Raw genomic sequence first — 15412 nt, forward strand, 5'->3', positions numbered from 1 at the left:
TGAAAACCCTGCTGTGGTTGTGTAATAGGATATCCTCGTTCTTAGGAAATACACACTGAAGGATTTAGGGTTCAAGGGGCATCATGTCTGCAATTTACTCTCCCGATGCTTGGAGGGGGCCTTGAATATGCAAAGAGGGGTTCAGAATGCTAAAACTTGATGAATCTGAGTTAAGAAAGGGGTCCAAGGGTTCTCTGTATTATTCTCACAATTTTTCTGTAACTTTGAAACGATTTCAAAACAAACTCTGGCGCCGCAAGCCCGGTCTCTGTCGCCGCCTGGTGGCTGCTGCGGGGAGCGCACCCTCCGTGTCGGAAACCTTTAAACTACCCGCCTCGGGCAGCGGCTCCCGACGTACCTCTGTCCAGCCACCCTGCGGATCAGCCCCTCCCGCCCACGGCGTCTCTGGCTGTGCCGGTTTGATTTTCCTTTCATAGGTCCGTCCGCGTCTGTGAACCTCTGCAGGAGCATTTCTTGTGCAACCAAGGTGAGGTCGCGTTAATCTTGGATTGAGAGTCGGAATTTCAGAGCTTCCAACCCGGATGCTTCCTACGACTAGGGAAACTGAGGCCCGAAGAGGGCAAGTCGCTGATCATGGCTAGAACCGAAGTTTTCCTGACTTCTTTGTTCTCTGCAAGCTGCTGGCCCGAACCCCACCGTCTCCTTCCTGGATTTGACTCAGATGCTGCCTGCCTCTCGCCTGAAGTCTGGGCTCCTACGAGGCCGCTCTATGACTTCACGCACGCCCGCCACGCGCCTCCACCCGCCGGCCTCGCACCCACGCAGCACATTCTCGTCTCCGGGCCTTTGTCCACGCGGTCCCTCTGCCCCGACATCCCCCGGGGCTGCCTCTTCCTCCCGTGCTTTCTGCCAGCATATCACCTGCCCAGAGCCTTCGACGACCACCCAACTACCTGAGCCCTCCTTCACTGGTCTCCCCGTTTGTGCAACTGTGCAGTCACTTATTTGTCGTCTACGTGTTGCTCTCTGCCTCTCTGCCCCCACTGGAATGGGGGCCCCTGCGGACGGGACCCTGTCCGGTTTCCCAGTGTGTCCCCAGCGCCTGGTACAAAGCGGGGGTTCTGGCAAGGGCAGGAATGTTCGTCCCCCTCCTCGATTCCCCACGTGACCATCGGCGAGGGAATGTCCCCCACCCCCACCCAGCGGTGTCTGTGGTTTCTGAGGGGCTCAAAGCCCCAAGGGGGAAATGAGGGGTGATGGCTCAACTGACCCTGGCCACTGGGGACAGCGTGCTGGCTGGAACCAGGAGCGCAGTCGCTCTACACAGTGCGGAGCAAGGGGCACGGCGGGGGACGCTGGGCTCAGGCCGCAGCCCTGGCCTCCCCCTCGCAAAAGAGGAGGGGCGGTGTGGGCCGGGGGAGGCTCCGCCCAGCGACCCAGGGAGCCCAGCCCCGCCCAGGCCCGGGGAGGGTCCCACCCCCGGGACAATGCGGGGCGGGGCCGGAGAGGACAAGCGGACAATGGGCCCAGCTCACCCTGCGCGCCGCTTCCGGCCTTTCCCAGCCTGGGCTGGCGGGACGCGGGACCGCGGGGGCCGGCGCTGCTTTGGCTGCCGCACGTCCCGGCCCGCGCGGGACTAGGCAGCTCCCCCGTGCGGAGCCGGAGCCGGGGCGCCGCGCCACCCCCCGCCCCCCGCCCCGGGCCCCCCACTGCGGCGCCCTAGGGGCCAGCGCCCACCCAGCCCCGCAGGCGGCCGGCAAAGGGAGTGGTGGTTTAAAAAACGTTTTTTGTTTTTTGTTTTCTATTGAGGTATAATTTACATCGAGGGAAATGGACAGATCTCAAATATGTGAAGTTTAATGAATTTTTACACGTTTATACCCTGTAACTAACTCTCAGAACAAGCGGAACATTCCAGCTCCCCAGATAATTCCCTGGTGCCCCTCCCCAGTCAATCCCTGCCCCCAAGCCCAGCCCGAGGCAACCACTGATCCCTCGTCGTCGGTACAGCTTGGTCTTCTCCAGAATGTCCCATAACTGGGATCCTGCAGTATGAAGACTTTTGAATCTGGCTTCGCGATTCATCCGTGTTGTGTGTCCATGCCTCATTCCTTTTGATTCCACCGTAGGGCTGCATCTTATTTGTTAATCTATTTGTCGGTTGTGGGAATTTACCGTTGTTTCTGGCTTAGGGCAGTTATAGAGCTGCCATACACATTTGTGTACAGGTTTCTGTGTGCAAGTGTGTTCTCATTTCATGTCAATACCTAGGAGTGGGATTGATGTTTTGCCTAAGTCTACGTTTGACTTTGTAAGAAACTACTAAGTTGTTTTGCCATGTCTGCACTGTTGCACACACACACACATGCCCCAGCAGTGTGTACGAGTTCCTGTCGCTCCGCATCCTTGTCAACACTTGCTATTGTCAGTCTTAAGTTTCAGCCATTTGAGTGGGTATGGAGATGTCTCAAGAGAGTGATTATTGACCCAATAAATGAACAAACACCCAGAGCATACCAGCCTTCAGAAAGTCCCAGCAGTTTCCCAGCCTTTCCTCACCCTACTTGCAGGCAGTATTTAGGCACAGGGAGGGGCCAGAGTCAGCCCATGTGCATACTCTGGGTGGACAGATGCCTGTCCCCATCGGTCCCTAGGACTGAGCTGCCAAGAAGCTTTTCTTGCTCAGGTCCTTCCCAGATGCCCAGCCCCCTGGGGAAGGAGCTGGCACTGAGTCCACAGGTCAGAAGGGATGGGACTGGGTTTCAACTTGGGTCCTACCTGCTCAGCCATCCCAAACAAAGAGCCTGTCTTAGTCTGCTTGGGCTGCTGTAACAGGATTCCTAGAATGAGTGGTTTACAAATAATGGCTATTTATGTCTCACAGTTCTGGAGGCTGGGAAGTCAAAGATCAAGGTAACAGCAGATTTGGTGCCTGGTGAGAGCCGACTTCCTAGTTCAATACATGGCTGCATTCTCCATGTGCCTTCACATGGCGGGAGGGACAAGGGAGTTCTCTGTCATCTCTTTTTTAAAGGGCACGAATCCTATTCATGAGGGCTCCACCTTCATGACCTACTCACCCCGGAAAAGTCCCACCTCCTAATACAGTCACATTTTGGGTTAGGATTTAACAGAGGAATTTGAGGGGGAGACACTCAGTCTATAGCAGAGCCTCCGGAAGAATCACTGAAAGACAAATGAGGAAAGAGGGGCGTGAACACAGGTGCAGTGTTTGGAAACCGAGGATGTGGAGGGCACGCGGCAGCCCATGCACCTGGCAGGCAAGTAGTTCTCGTGGCTAGACCTCTGGGGGCCACCACCTGAACCCACAGGGCACCTAGAGGCCTGGCTCTGCCTCTGAAGCCCCTTGCGATCTGAGTTTTGGAAGATGGGGAGGTGGTGCTAGGAGGGCCCTGCCTCCCTGCCTTCAGCACATCTTTACCGTACATCTGCTGTGTGCTGGGCGCTGTCTGGCACAGAGCACCAGCCCCTGCCCTGGTGAAGGTCCCAGTCTGGCAGGAGAGATGGCTGACAGCCCCCAACGAGCACGTTGATCTGGGAGGGCCTCTTTGAAGGGGGGCATTTGAGCAGGGACTTGAGTGATAAGAAGGCAGCAGCCCTGGGGAAAGGGCATAACAGGCAGCGGAACAGCAAAGGCCAAGGCCAGGAGGTGGGAACGTGCTAGGTGGACTGAAGCAACAGAGAGCAAAGGGGACAATGGAAAGAGCCGAGGTTGGTGAGGGCACCGGGTCACATGGTGTCTTGGTCGGCTTTGGCTGCTGTAACAAAGTACCACATCTCAACAACAGAAATTTCTTTTCCTACAGTTCTGGAGGCCAGAAGTCCAAGATCAAGGTGTCGGCAGGTTTGGTTTCTCCTGAGGTCTCTCTCCTTGGCCTACAGATGGGCCCCTTCTCACTGCGTCCTCACATGGTCTTTCCTCTGTGTGTGTACTTGTCTGTGTCCTAATCTCTTCTTAAAAGGACACTAGTCCTATTGGCCTGGGGCCCACCTGTAGGACCTCATTTTAACTTAATCACCCCTTGAAAGGCCCTGTCTCCAAATACAGTCATATTCCAAGGTACTGGGGGTTGGGACTTCAATATATGAATTTGGGGGGACACGATTCAGCCCGTAACAGTTGGCTTTTGCTCTCAGGGAGGTGGGGGCCTGGGTAAGGGTTTAGCAAGAATAGACAAGATCTGATTTGCCTGTTAATAGGATCCCTCTGGCGCCACGGCCAAGGGAAGGATAGGCTGCTGGGGAGGAAACCAGTGAGGAAGCTACTGCCGCAGCCCAGGCTAGAAGCCGGTGGCTGGACATGGGTGGTAGGGTGGGCGGGGAGCAGGGGTCAGACTCTTGTTATGTTTGGGAGGTGGGGCCTGTAGGTTTCCCAAAGGATGGATTTGGGAGGGGGGAGGCCAGGAGGGGGATTGCGCCCTGGGCCCTGGCTGAGGGAGGTGCCAGCCTCCCCTTCCTTCCCCCTTGATTCTTTATCCACCAGGTGCCTACTGTGTGCAGCGCTGCGCCCACGGGAGAGGCAGCCAAGGCCTAGAGGCAGAGCCCAGGCCCTGGGCGTGCTGACTCGGGCCTTCTCCTCCTCCGGCCCTTCCTCCCAACTCCTGGCTGCGGAGCCTGACCCCCACTTGGACAAACATCTTGCGGCCATTTCCGCCTCGCCTGCCTGGAGCCCCAGCCTGGCCTGAACAAACACTCGGGACCTGTGCTTCCGGCCTCAGCTCTGGGAAAAGCCCAGCCAGGGGCCACTGAGGTCAACCCTGGAGGGAAGTGGGAAGGAGGCACCAGGGGCCTAATCACACCCATCTCAGAGGACCCTAGGGAGGCAAGAAGCACCCTCTGGGCCTGGCACGAAGAGGGGGACACTGCCCACAGGGCTGTGAGAGGCCTGAGGAGGGTGCTCCAAGGGACTCCCCCAAGGGACCACAGTGCTAGAAGGGGACAGATTTTAACCTCTCTCCTGTGGCCTCCCCATTCCTGTTCCCTTTTTTTTAAATGAATTAATTTATTTTATTTATTTATTTTTGGCCGCGTTGTTTCTTCATTGCTGCGAGCAGGCTTTCTCTAGCTGCGTCGAGCAGGAGCTGCTCTTCGTTGCGGTGCGCGGGCTTCTCACCGCAGTGGCTTCTCTTGTTGCGGAGCACGGGCTCCAGGCCAGTGGGCTTCAGTAGCTGCGGCTCGCGGGCTCCAGAGCGCAGGCTCAGTAGTTGTGCCACACGTGCCCAGTTGCTCTGCGGCATGTGGGATCTTCCCGGACCAGGGCTCGAACCCGTGTCCCCTGCACTGGCAGGCGGATTCCTCAACACTGCGCCACCAGGGAGGCCCCTTGTTCCCATTTTCTGAAAAGTGTCCCACAGCGTTACACCTCCAGTCCAGTTCCTGTCACTGCAGAGCCTCCCAGTGTCACTGTCGGAGATTAGGAACCGGGCCAGGGGTGGGGCAGGAGTGGACAGACATTCTTGACAATGCAAATATGTGGAAATGGTTAATTGTGAGGAGTGAGCGCCCCATCCCTGGACGTATGAGCACAGGCAGCTGGGTGTGCAGGAGGCGACTTGCCAACGCTTCCTCTTCTTTAACTGCCTCTAGCACCCTGTGAACTGTGGGCAAGCTAGTGGGTTCTGGGGTCAGAGATATCCAGATTCAAATCCCAGCTCTGATGTGTGACCAACCAGCCCCTCAGTTTTGTGGGTGTGAAGGGGAGGCTGCTTGGGGACTAAGTGAACTGGGTAGGGAAGAGCATCGCATCCACAGCGCTCACCCCCTGAGGGGCTGGTGGAGGCCCCAGTGCCCCCACCAAGGGGCACTGGGGTCCCCTGTATCCACTTCACCGGGGGTCTGGGCTGGTCCACCACTCAACCCCCTACTTGAGCACTTTTCCAGAGAAAGCCTCCTCCCAGCTGGGGTCTAATTTTGATTTTATTTTTGTTTTTCAGGCAGGATCTGGGAGCGGAAACAATGGAATTAATGTGTGTGAGGGTTGTTTGGTTTGTTTTTTTTTTTTTCCTTTGGAGCAGTTTCTCCTCATCTGAGAGCTGTGGGGTTGGATTCCCACCTAATCTTCCGGTCTTTGGAGGAGCCACCAGGAGAGGATGGGCGTGGGCGGGGCAGTCAGGAAGGGGGGCTCTGGGTGGGGAGGTGAAAGGGAAGGAAGGTCCAGGCAGGGCCAGCAGTAGGGAAAGGAGTGATGTGTTCCTTCTTGCCTCTGGGACTTTGCACGGGCTGTCCCTTCTCAGCCCCTGCCCCTGTTGGTAGCCCTGTGCCTCCTTGACATCAGGCATCATCTCCTCCAGGAAGCCCTCCCTGACCTCCGCCACCTGGGCTAAACCGGTGCCAGCACCTTCCTGCTCTCATTACACTCCATCTTCCACTGTGGGCTGGTCCTATTGATTTACAGCCCTCTCCTCTGCATGAGACTCAGCTCAGCACAGGGCCTAAAGACGGCCCTCAGGGAACACCAGCTGAGTAGAGCACAGAAAGGGGGACCCAGTCCCCCCTGCACTGTGGTCCTCACTGTCCGCTCAGGGGTCTTGATCTGGGAAGGAGAAGGCAACCGGGGAAAAAGCAGAGGGAGAGTCGGACTCAGATGTGAGGCCAGGGGGGTCTGTGTAGGGGGTACAGGCATAGAGGGGTTGTGGATGGGACAGTGCACAAGGACCGGACTCCGACGACCCTGGCTGTGTCACTTTGGGCAGTGAGTTCTCCCTGAGCCTCAGTTTCCCTCTCTGTAGAAGGGATAACCGCACCACCTGGCAAAATTAACTTGAACTGCCCCAGCACACGGCCCAGGAGGCGCCCTGCAGGTGTTTTAACGAGCTTAGCAAGGGTGGGAACTCTGTGTGGGAGGGTCCAGGGCATGGAGGCGAAAGCAGAGCCCCTGACCCGTAACTCACTGCGGCCCATTCAGCTACTGGGGCTAAAAATAGTGCGACCCCCGCCCCCTCCTGCTTTCTCCCGGCATCCTCCACGAGGGGGCCATGGGTCCTGCAAATGGAAGTGAATTACGGTCAGGTGGGGACTCAAAAGTAAATCACGCTGTGACTAGCATTTAAGAGCCTTTTCTGAGGCTCCTCACTTGAACTCTCGGCCCCTCCTCTTTCACTCGGGGGCAGCGCTGGGTGGGCACGAGGGCGTCCAGAGGGTCAGGGCTCCTGCTACCAATGCCCAGGACTTGAGGTCCGGAGGCCTTGAGGTTGTGTAAAGAGAGAGGGACCGGGAAAAACACCTGCAGCTTTGGGCTGGATGATAAAAGGAGGCGGGGCTGGCCTGTGGCCGTAACTCGCAGGTAATGCGCACCCACGCAGGATGGTACGGTCCGGCCCACCCTTACGCATGCTCGTGGCACTGAGGCCCACCCCCCACGTCCGTCCGTCAAATAGCAGACACGTGTGCACGCCCGGCGTTTGCCTGGTTCCACCCCGAGTTAATGCTGCGGGGCAGCCCAAGAAACTGAGGCACAGAGCAGGGCGGTGACTTGCCGGGGAGCTGCAGAGCTGGGCTGCCACCAATGCTGCCTGTCAGAGGGGGCCTGCGGGCCACCCAGGTGAGTCCAGCCCTAGAAGTTGTGTCTGAGGGGAGGGTCTGGGGTGGGCAACCCTGTTAGCCCTTATTGGGTGGGTGCCCCCAAACAGGTGGCCAGCTGTCCTGAGCCTCAGTCTCTCCACTGCGGTGGAGCTGAGTCTCTCCCGCTGGGCTGTGGGGTGGCCACAGATCCTGGGCTGGGCTGAAGCAGTCTGAGTGCCCCCCCCACAGGCTCCCCGCCCCATCCCCCTTCCCATTGTAGGTGCAGCTGTGCTTTTGGCCTCTGATTCCTAGCAAAAATCCACCAGAACCCACATCCCCCAACCCATGGCTCTTGTCCTGTGTTGCCTTTACCACAAATAATATACATTCTCTGATGAAACTTAGAACGTTCAGACTCGAAAGAAAAACTTCAAATTCCCCGCTCCCACCCAGCAAAGCATCGGGGTTCATCCCGCCTGACTCCGCCTCTCCCCGACCCTGTAGCCCGGGGCGCACACCCTCGGTGGCGGAGCCTCAGGGTGCCCACCGGTAGCTGCATGACTCGTCCAAGCCCAGGTCCTGAGGTTAGAGCTCTGACTGTAGAAGCCCTTGGTTCAGAAGGGGGAGGGGTTGCCCAACTCTGCCTGTGGCACAGAGGGGGAAATGAGAATGGAGGGGCAGGGATGGGGTGACATGGGTCCAGTTGAGGAAGTGAAAGTTCTCCTGAGTCCCCCCCACCTCCGACAGGGCTGACTGCAGCTGGCCACCACCGCTGCTCGTCTCAGATGGAGCTTCACGGGGTGGTGCCACCCCCAAACCCAGCCGAAACCATGCTGGGGCCCCGGGCTGTGATGCAGGGAGGGAGCGGGTCCCCTGGTCTCTTGCCCAAGGAGCCTCAGCTCAGGGGGGCCGTCCCAGCCTCAGACCCCTACTTTGGTCTGGCCAGCCAAGCCTCTTGAGTGAGGACGGGGAAATTGGGGCCAGGGAGGGGGCACTTGATTGGCCCTATTTTCAGGTAAAGACTGAACCGGGACTAGTTTCCAGCCAGGGCCTCAGACGCCTGGCCCAGACATTCTTGGTGGCGGCCTCCGGGTCAGTGCTGGTGTCCCCTGAGTGTACTGTACCCTCTGAGAGATCTCCGTGGTAACACAGAGCTGAGTTCAAGTCCCGTGCTATCCTCCCTGCTGACGTGGCCTTGGCAAGCCCCTGCCTCTCTTTGGCCTTCTGTAAAATGGTGCCAGCGAGACCTTGTGCTCATGTGGGGAGTAGATGAGTTAAGCAGAGCCCGCCCTGGGTGGGCCCCGGATGGATGTCAGTTGGGTTGGGGGTTTGGGCACGGGGCTGCTCCTGCCCGACCAACCGACCCCAGGTGTGGCGGGACAATGGGCTGGTGGCCATCTGTGCTGAGCTCACCGGCTTCCGCTGGGGCCCCACAGGGCCGCCTGTTTTGCTGGGGAGAGGGTCTCCCCTCCTATCCTCTTCCTCCAGGCCTCCTTCCTGCTTCCCTAGGTGAAGCCGGCCCTTCCGTCCAGGCGCTCATCAATCGCACCCGAGGTGCCGAGCGTCCGGCTGGCCTTCTCAGGCCCTGACTCACTTCCTGTTTCCCGGAGCTAAAAATAGCTTCCCCTGGCTGCTAGGCCAGCGCTGGGGGGCTCCCTCCCCGGGCAGCTGCTCAAAGTCTCCACAGCGCGCCCCTACCCAGGCCTATGCACCCACCACTAAGTCTGTGTTCTAGTGGACGCCAAAGCAGCCCAAGGACCCATTCATTGCTCGCTTAGGGATGTAGGAGCAGGCCCCCTGGGGGACTGGCCATGGGGCAGCAGCAGTGAACAAACAGATGAGGACCTGCCCTCGGGTGTCTGCAGACATTAACCAAATAACTCGGCAGCTAGGTGCCTTGAGCCCTGTACAGGGAGGGTGTGGAGACCTCTGACCGCCGTGGAGTCCACAGAGGCTATGGATGAGGAAAAAGGGGTGGGGCTTTACCGCTTTTCCAAGGGTTTCAAGTTGAAGAAAAACAGACTCTACAGATTTGCAATTTGAAAATCTCCCTCGGGGTGCTTCATGGAGAAGTGATTCCGGGAGAGGCAGGAGGTGGGGGTTCAGACCAATGAAGCAGTCTCAGACTGATGGGAGGTGATTAGGGGGTAACGTCTGGACCGGTGAGAGGAAGGGACGGGGTGTGTGCGTGCCTCCCGGATTCTGCCTTGAGTGCAATGCGGTGGAGGCCTGGGCTGGGTCCAGGTGGTGCGACGCTTAGTGCGTGTGACTGTGGGCAAGTCACTTAACTCCACTGTGCCTTACTTCCCATCTGCAAAGTGGGTATAATGAAAGGGCCTCCCTTCCGGGTGCTTGTTGTGAGGAATAAACATGATAATCCATGTGAACCTCGCGGGCAGCCTCGATTAACTTCAGCTGCTTTTATTTTCTGCCTTAGGCCTGGTCTTCTGCCATGTGCCCGGGCCTGTGAAAGGGGTGATTAGGCTCCTCTCAGGCGGAGAGGTGCAGCCTCACCCCCATGTTGCAGAAGGGGAAACAGAGGCTGGGAGAGAGAAGGCCTCCGTCCCAGGTCTCGCTGGGAAGTGGTGGGGCAGGATGTAAACCTGGTCACTCTGGCCCCATGGCCTCCCACGGGGATCCCGAAGTGCCTCTCCCCTGCCTGTGGCCCTAAGCTGGGGGAATGGAGGTGAAGCTGGTGCAATTGCCCTATAAATTTCAACCCAGCCGAGTCACGTCCCCATAGGAAAACCTGAATTTTTAGACTCGCAAACCCTCCCCAGGCCAGGCCTGCCTGGCCAGGAGGTGTCGACTTTCGCTGGCAGGTGGGTGAGAGCAGGTGGGGACATCAGCAGGGTCCCGGGGGCAAGGAGGGCCGTGGAGCTGTATGGAGTGGGTACCAGCCAAGAAGTGATGAGAGAACAGTTATTCATCTCCTCCCCCATTCATTCATTCATTCATTCATTCATTTACCCTTGTGAGCCTGCTTGGAGTCCAACCTTCTGCCTAGTCATGCAGGGGACACAGGTATGCCCCCAACAAGATCCAGCTCCTGAGATGCCCCCTGGTGGGGGAGCCAGAGCAACAGACACATTGTCACCTGATGGTGGCAGCATAGGGGGGCCATGGGAGCTCAGAGTAGGAGAACTGATCCAGCCTGGGGGAATCTGGGAAGGCTGCCTGGAAGAAGAGAGGCCAGAGCCGAGTCTTGGAGACACCCTGGGACTCAGATTCTGACCTGGGTTGGGGGAGGTGTGTGGGGAAATACAGGCAAAAGATGGTGGCTCATCCTGAAACTCCCGGCTGTGGTTAGTGGGGGCTGCTCTTGAGTAAGATGAGGGATGGCGTCATCCAAAAGTCCCTGAAGAACCACTTCCAAGTTCCTCAACAGAGGGGACTTTGGCCTGGCTGAGTAATACTCACAGGCTGGCCTGCCCAAGGTTAAGGGCTGGACCATCCAAGGCCAGAGGCTGGACCACTCAAGGCCAGGCTGAACTCTACAACACAGAGATCAGGGTATTGAAGGTTGATAATAAAAATCTTGGAGTTTCAGGAGGAAATCCTCTAGCAGCCCTGGGGGCAGAGGAGGATGCAGTCTGGAGAGGACAAAAGGCTCTTGAGGTGAGGCTCTGGCTGCAGGGGGAAGAGGAAGGGACAGGGAGAAGAGCTGCCTCTGTGGGCACCTGACACCCAAGCCAGCTCTGAGCTCTGTCCAGCTAGGGCAGGGCAGGGGCAGAACTTTCCAGAAGCCAGAGCTGGAAGGATGGTGGGAGCAGCAACGTCTCCTCCCCATCAATGGCTTTAATAATGTCATTGATTATTTACCACGGGCTGGATGGCTGGTGGCTCCACACTCTCTAGGGGTTATTTTATTTGATCCCTACAGCCTGGAGGGATAAGAACTCTGAGACCCATTTCACAGGTGTGGAAACTGAGACCCAGAGAGGTGAAGGGACTCACCTTGGGTCATGCAGATGGGAAGCAGAGGGTTGGGATCTGAACCCAGGTCCCAGGACCGCAGGATGACAATTCCATAGCCTTGACTGGACCCTACTCCTGGAGAAGAGGGAACAGCCAAACCTAAGAATTCCTGCTCCACCTTGAGCAGCTGGGTGGCCCCGACCGAGTCATTTCCCTTTTCTGAGCCTCAGTCTCCTCTGTAAATGGGCCTCACAGTCCCTGCAGTGTGAAAGATGAAGTTTAGGTTGGATACTCAGTAATCGTGTGAGGGCTCCTATCCCTGGAAAGCCTGCTTTGCTTGCTCCCATGGGCCTGGTTGCCGGAACGCTCCTCTGTGTATCCGCAGGGCATCCTCGCTGCTGTGTCCCAGGGCATACAGTAGGTGCTCACTCAGTATCCGCTGGAATGAGCGTGGTTAGACAGACCTGGGTCCAAATCCAGGACCACTACTTTGCCTCTCTGAGCCTGAGTTTACTCATCCATCAAATGGGATCACTAGCATGGACTTTTTTTTTTTTTGCGGTACGCGGGCCTCTCACCGCCGTGGCCTCTCCCGCTGCGGAGCACAGGTTCCGGACGCGCAGGCTCAGCGGCCGTGGCTCACGGGCCCAGCCGCTCCGCGGCATGTGGGATCCTCCCGGACCGGGGCACGAACCCGTGTCTCCTGCATCGGCAGGCGGACTCTCAACCACTGCGCCACCAGGGAAGCCCTAGCATGGACTTTTGATGGCTTTTGCAAGGATTGGCTGAGGAATGTCTAGCACACAGTAGGTGCTCAGCCCCTGGGACTCCCTGTCCTCTGCAGCGCTGGGCATCCCCTGCTTCCCTGTGGCTCCATTCGTGGAGTCCCTACCTTCCGCTCAGGAATCACCTGCCCCTGCCGCCCAGCCTGCCCCGGGCAGCTGTCCCCTGGAGATGGCAGCAGCCTGGGAATGTGGGTGGGGTCCCCCGGGGGCGGCCCTGCCCCCTCCCCCACCCCGCGGCTGGACAGAGGCCTCAGTGTGGAGCTGCCGGGGTCCTTTCAGGGGCCCAGACCCATGACTGGACGTCTGAGAATGCTGCCCATTATCCGACTCACAGAGCACAAAGGGGCCACGCGGGGGCTTGGCAGGCCAGGCGCCCGGGATGGGTGCACGGGGGCTCCGGGTCCCCACCCCGGCCTGCTGCGTCCCCACCACCGAGGGCAAGGATGTGCCCAGAGTCGGGAGAGGGCGTCTGTCACACGCAGGAATGAGAACCATTTCCTTCAGCCCCTCGGGGAGACAAAGACAGAGAGAAACGAGCAGGGCCTCGGCTCATCACAGACAAGGGCGGGCACCCCTCCTGAGCCCTGATACCAAGCCTAGAAGGCCACCACCCCCCTCCCCACCCTGCCACCCAGGGGTATCCAGTGGGGCAGGGGAGGGGATACCCCAGAACTCGGAAGGGGGGTAACCCCCCTGGTCTTCCACAGAGTCTGCAGTGGGGAAACACCAGCAGAGCCACACCAGCGGCACCAGCGGTCTGGAATTGAGACACGAGTGTGATGGGTCCTGTGTCCCCTGTCAGTGCTGCCACTCGAGGGTCACCCGGCCCCTCTTGGGCCACTCCTGTAGGACATGGTGGCAACGACAGGAGACCCAGTGTGGAGGGGCAGGGCCGGCTAGAGATGGGGCAGGGGTCACTTCGGGCCACCTATTTGCTGTGTGACCTCAGGCAGGCCTCTAGGCCTCTCTGAGTCTGGCGTCCATGTTTATGAGAAGAGGGGAGGGAGACCCGGTGGAGGGTTAATTAAGGCAAGTTTTTGCATCCGAGCCCTTAATGGCACTGGCACCGATGACACGTCTCAGTGGCAGCTGCTATGAGGATGACGTAATTATCTGGGTCTGGGGGCTCTCCTGCGTGGGGTACAGGTGACCAATTTTAGGACCCTGGGGAGAGGACCCCTGTGATTCAGAGCTGGGAAGTCAGTGGACGCCATACTTCTTGACATGCCAGGCCTTTGACACGTGTGTGTTTTTCCATCCTCACAGCAGCCTTGTGAGGTGGATAATACTCCCCTTTTCCAGGTAAGGAAACAGAGGCTCAAAGGGAGGTGGGTGGTGCCACCAAGCTCACCCAGGTAGTCGGAGCAGAGCTGCACCTGGAGCTCAGGTCTCTCAACTCCAAGGCAAGAGGTAGAGAGGGACGCAGCGGCCCAGGGCAGAGTCTGGAGGCCCGTGGGCTGCGCAGCTGTGGGCAAGTGGGGTCACCTCCCTGACCGCCAGTGTCCCCGTCTATAAAAAGGGGCTGATAAAACCCACCTCTCAGGCTTGTTCGCAGGGGGAATGAGATGGGCAAAGCCCCCAAGGGACTGCAGGGGTGGCTCCTGGCACCGTTGGGCCCCACGCTGGGGTTGCTGAGCAGTCCCGGAGGCCTCTGTTCCTGTCACCAAGGCAGCGCTTGGAGCAGTGAGCATGTCAGGAGCGCTTCCTGCAGGGGCAGCATTTGCTGAGGCCAGGCCTGAGGGACAGGAGGGCAAGGACCCCCTCCTCCCTGTGCAGCCCTGGCCCCACTGTTATTTTTTCCAATTGAAGAAGGAAAACATTTCCTCCTCCTCCTCACGCTCTGCCCTGGGTAGCCAGAGAGCCGAGGACGGTCGGGGCGGGATGGGGAAGCCCCTGCCCAGGCAGCGGTGAAAGGCCCAGGCCCGCATTCTCTGGGCCAGTCTGGCCACCTACCCCTGGGTGTCCAGGCAAAGACCTGCCCCGTCTGGGCCACCATGTCCTCATCTACAAAGGCACTGGATTAGATCAATGTTTCCCAAATTTTAGGCATTTTTGTACCACTAGGCTTAGGACCATATTTGTGTTTAAGTTAACTCACATTTAAAAAACTTCGATAGGGACTTCCCTGGTGGCGCAGTGGTTAAGAATCCGCCTGCCAGTGCAGGGGACACAGGTTCGATCCCTGGTCTGAGAAGATCCCACATGCCGTGGAGCATCTAAGCCCGTGCACCACAGCTACTGAGCCTGCACGCCACAACTACTGAAGCCTGCGTGCCTAGAGCCTGTGCTCTGCAACAAGAGAAGCCACCGCAATGAGAAGCCCGTGCACCACAATGAAGAGTAGCCCCTGCTCACCGCAAGTAGAGAAAGCCCGCATGCAGCAACGAAGACCCGACGCAACCAAAAATAAATACAATTAAAAAAAAAACTTTGATAAATGCATTTATCAAGCAAGTTTTACATCATTATTATACTTGGAAAGCCTGTAGTATCACTTGCCAAAACCAGAAAATAACTGCAAATATTATAAAGAAAACAAGGAGCTATAAGTAAATTCTAGAATGCTGAGCTTGAGACCTTCTCTCTATTAAAAACGGACAATGACAAATGTTAGAGGCATTAAAGACATAGTAGCCCCAAACAGAGTCCTTCTCCTTGATATAATCAGAAGTCTTGAACAAAAACTGAAAGAGGCCTGAATCACAGTGTAAAAGCTGGCAGTCACTCCAGGGTTGGTAAATCTGGTTTAGTTAATTCAAAGTGAGTTGATGCTGGGTGCTACCTAACCTGCCGTCCTGGGTACCATCCATATCCCCTTGGTTCGCTCTAAAATCCCTTCTGGGAGGATACCCCACCACCTCTTAGCAAGGCCAGGGGAGATGCGGGTTCTTTTATTCATTCGTTCCTTCCATCATTCACTCAGCCCAAGTTATCAGCACCTCTCTGCCCAACCAGGGGTATAGGGTAGCTGCCACCATGATCCATCCTGGCCTGAGGGAGCTCCCAACTAATGGGAAGAGGGGAGACAGCACAGGATTTGGAGACAGATCTGGGTTCAAATCCTCCCCTTGCTAATAGCTCTCAGTTTCACCATCTGTGAAATAGGTTCGATGATCCCTGCCTTTTCAGCTGGCTGTGAGGATGGCATCAGATTGTTCAGGGCAGTGCTGGGTGCAGTAGTTTGCTCTTGGTAGACAGTGGCTCTGCTAGCTGCCATGAGGCCCTGA

At 57.6% G+C, this 15412-nt stretch overlaps 1 protein-coding gene across 1 annotated transcript in view; it reads left to right on the plus strand.

Moving 5' to 3' along the window:
* The window catches only part of TMCC1 (transmembrane and coiled-coil domain family 1), a 243240-nt gene extending 239070 nt beyond the window's left edge, over positions 1 to 4170 (plus strand). Inside the window, exon 9 of the transcript XR_010842459.1 lies at positions 3789 to 4170. The gene's annotated coding sequence lies outside the window, so the exon portion shown is untranslated. The remainder of the gene's footprint in view (positions 1 to 3788) is intronic.
* Positions 4171 to 15412: the final 11242 nt, after the last annotated feature.

This window comes from Kogia breviceps, chromosome 10 (genome assembly GCF_026419965.1).
Source record: "Kogia breviceps isolate mKogBre1 chromosome 10, mKogBre1 haplotype 1, whole genome shotgun sequence".
NCBI lineage: Eukaryota > Metazoa > Chordata > Mammalia > Artiodactyla > Physeteridae > Kogia > Kogia breviceps.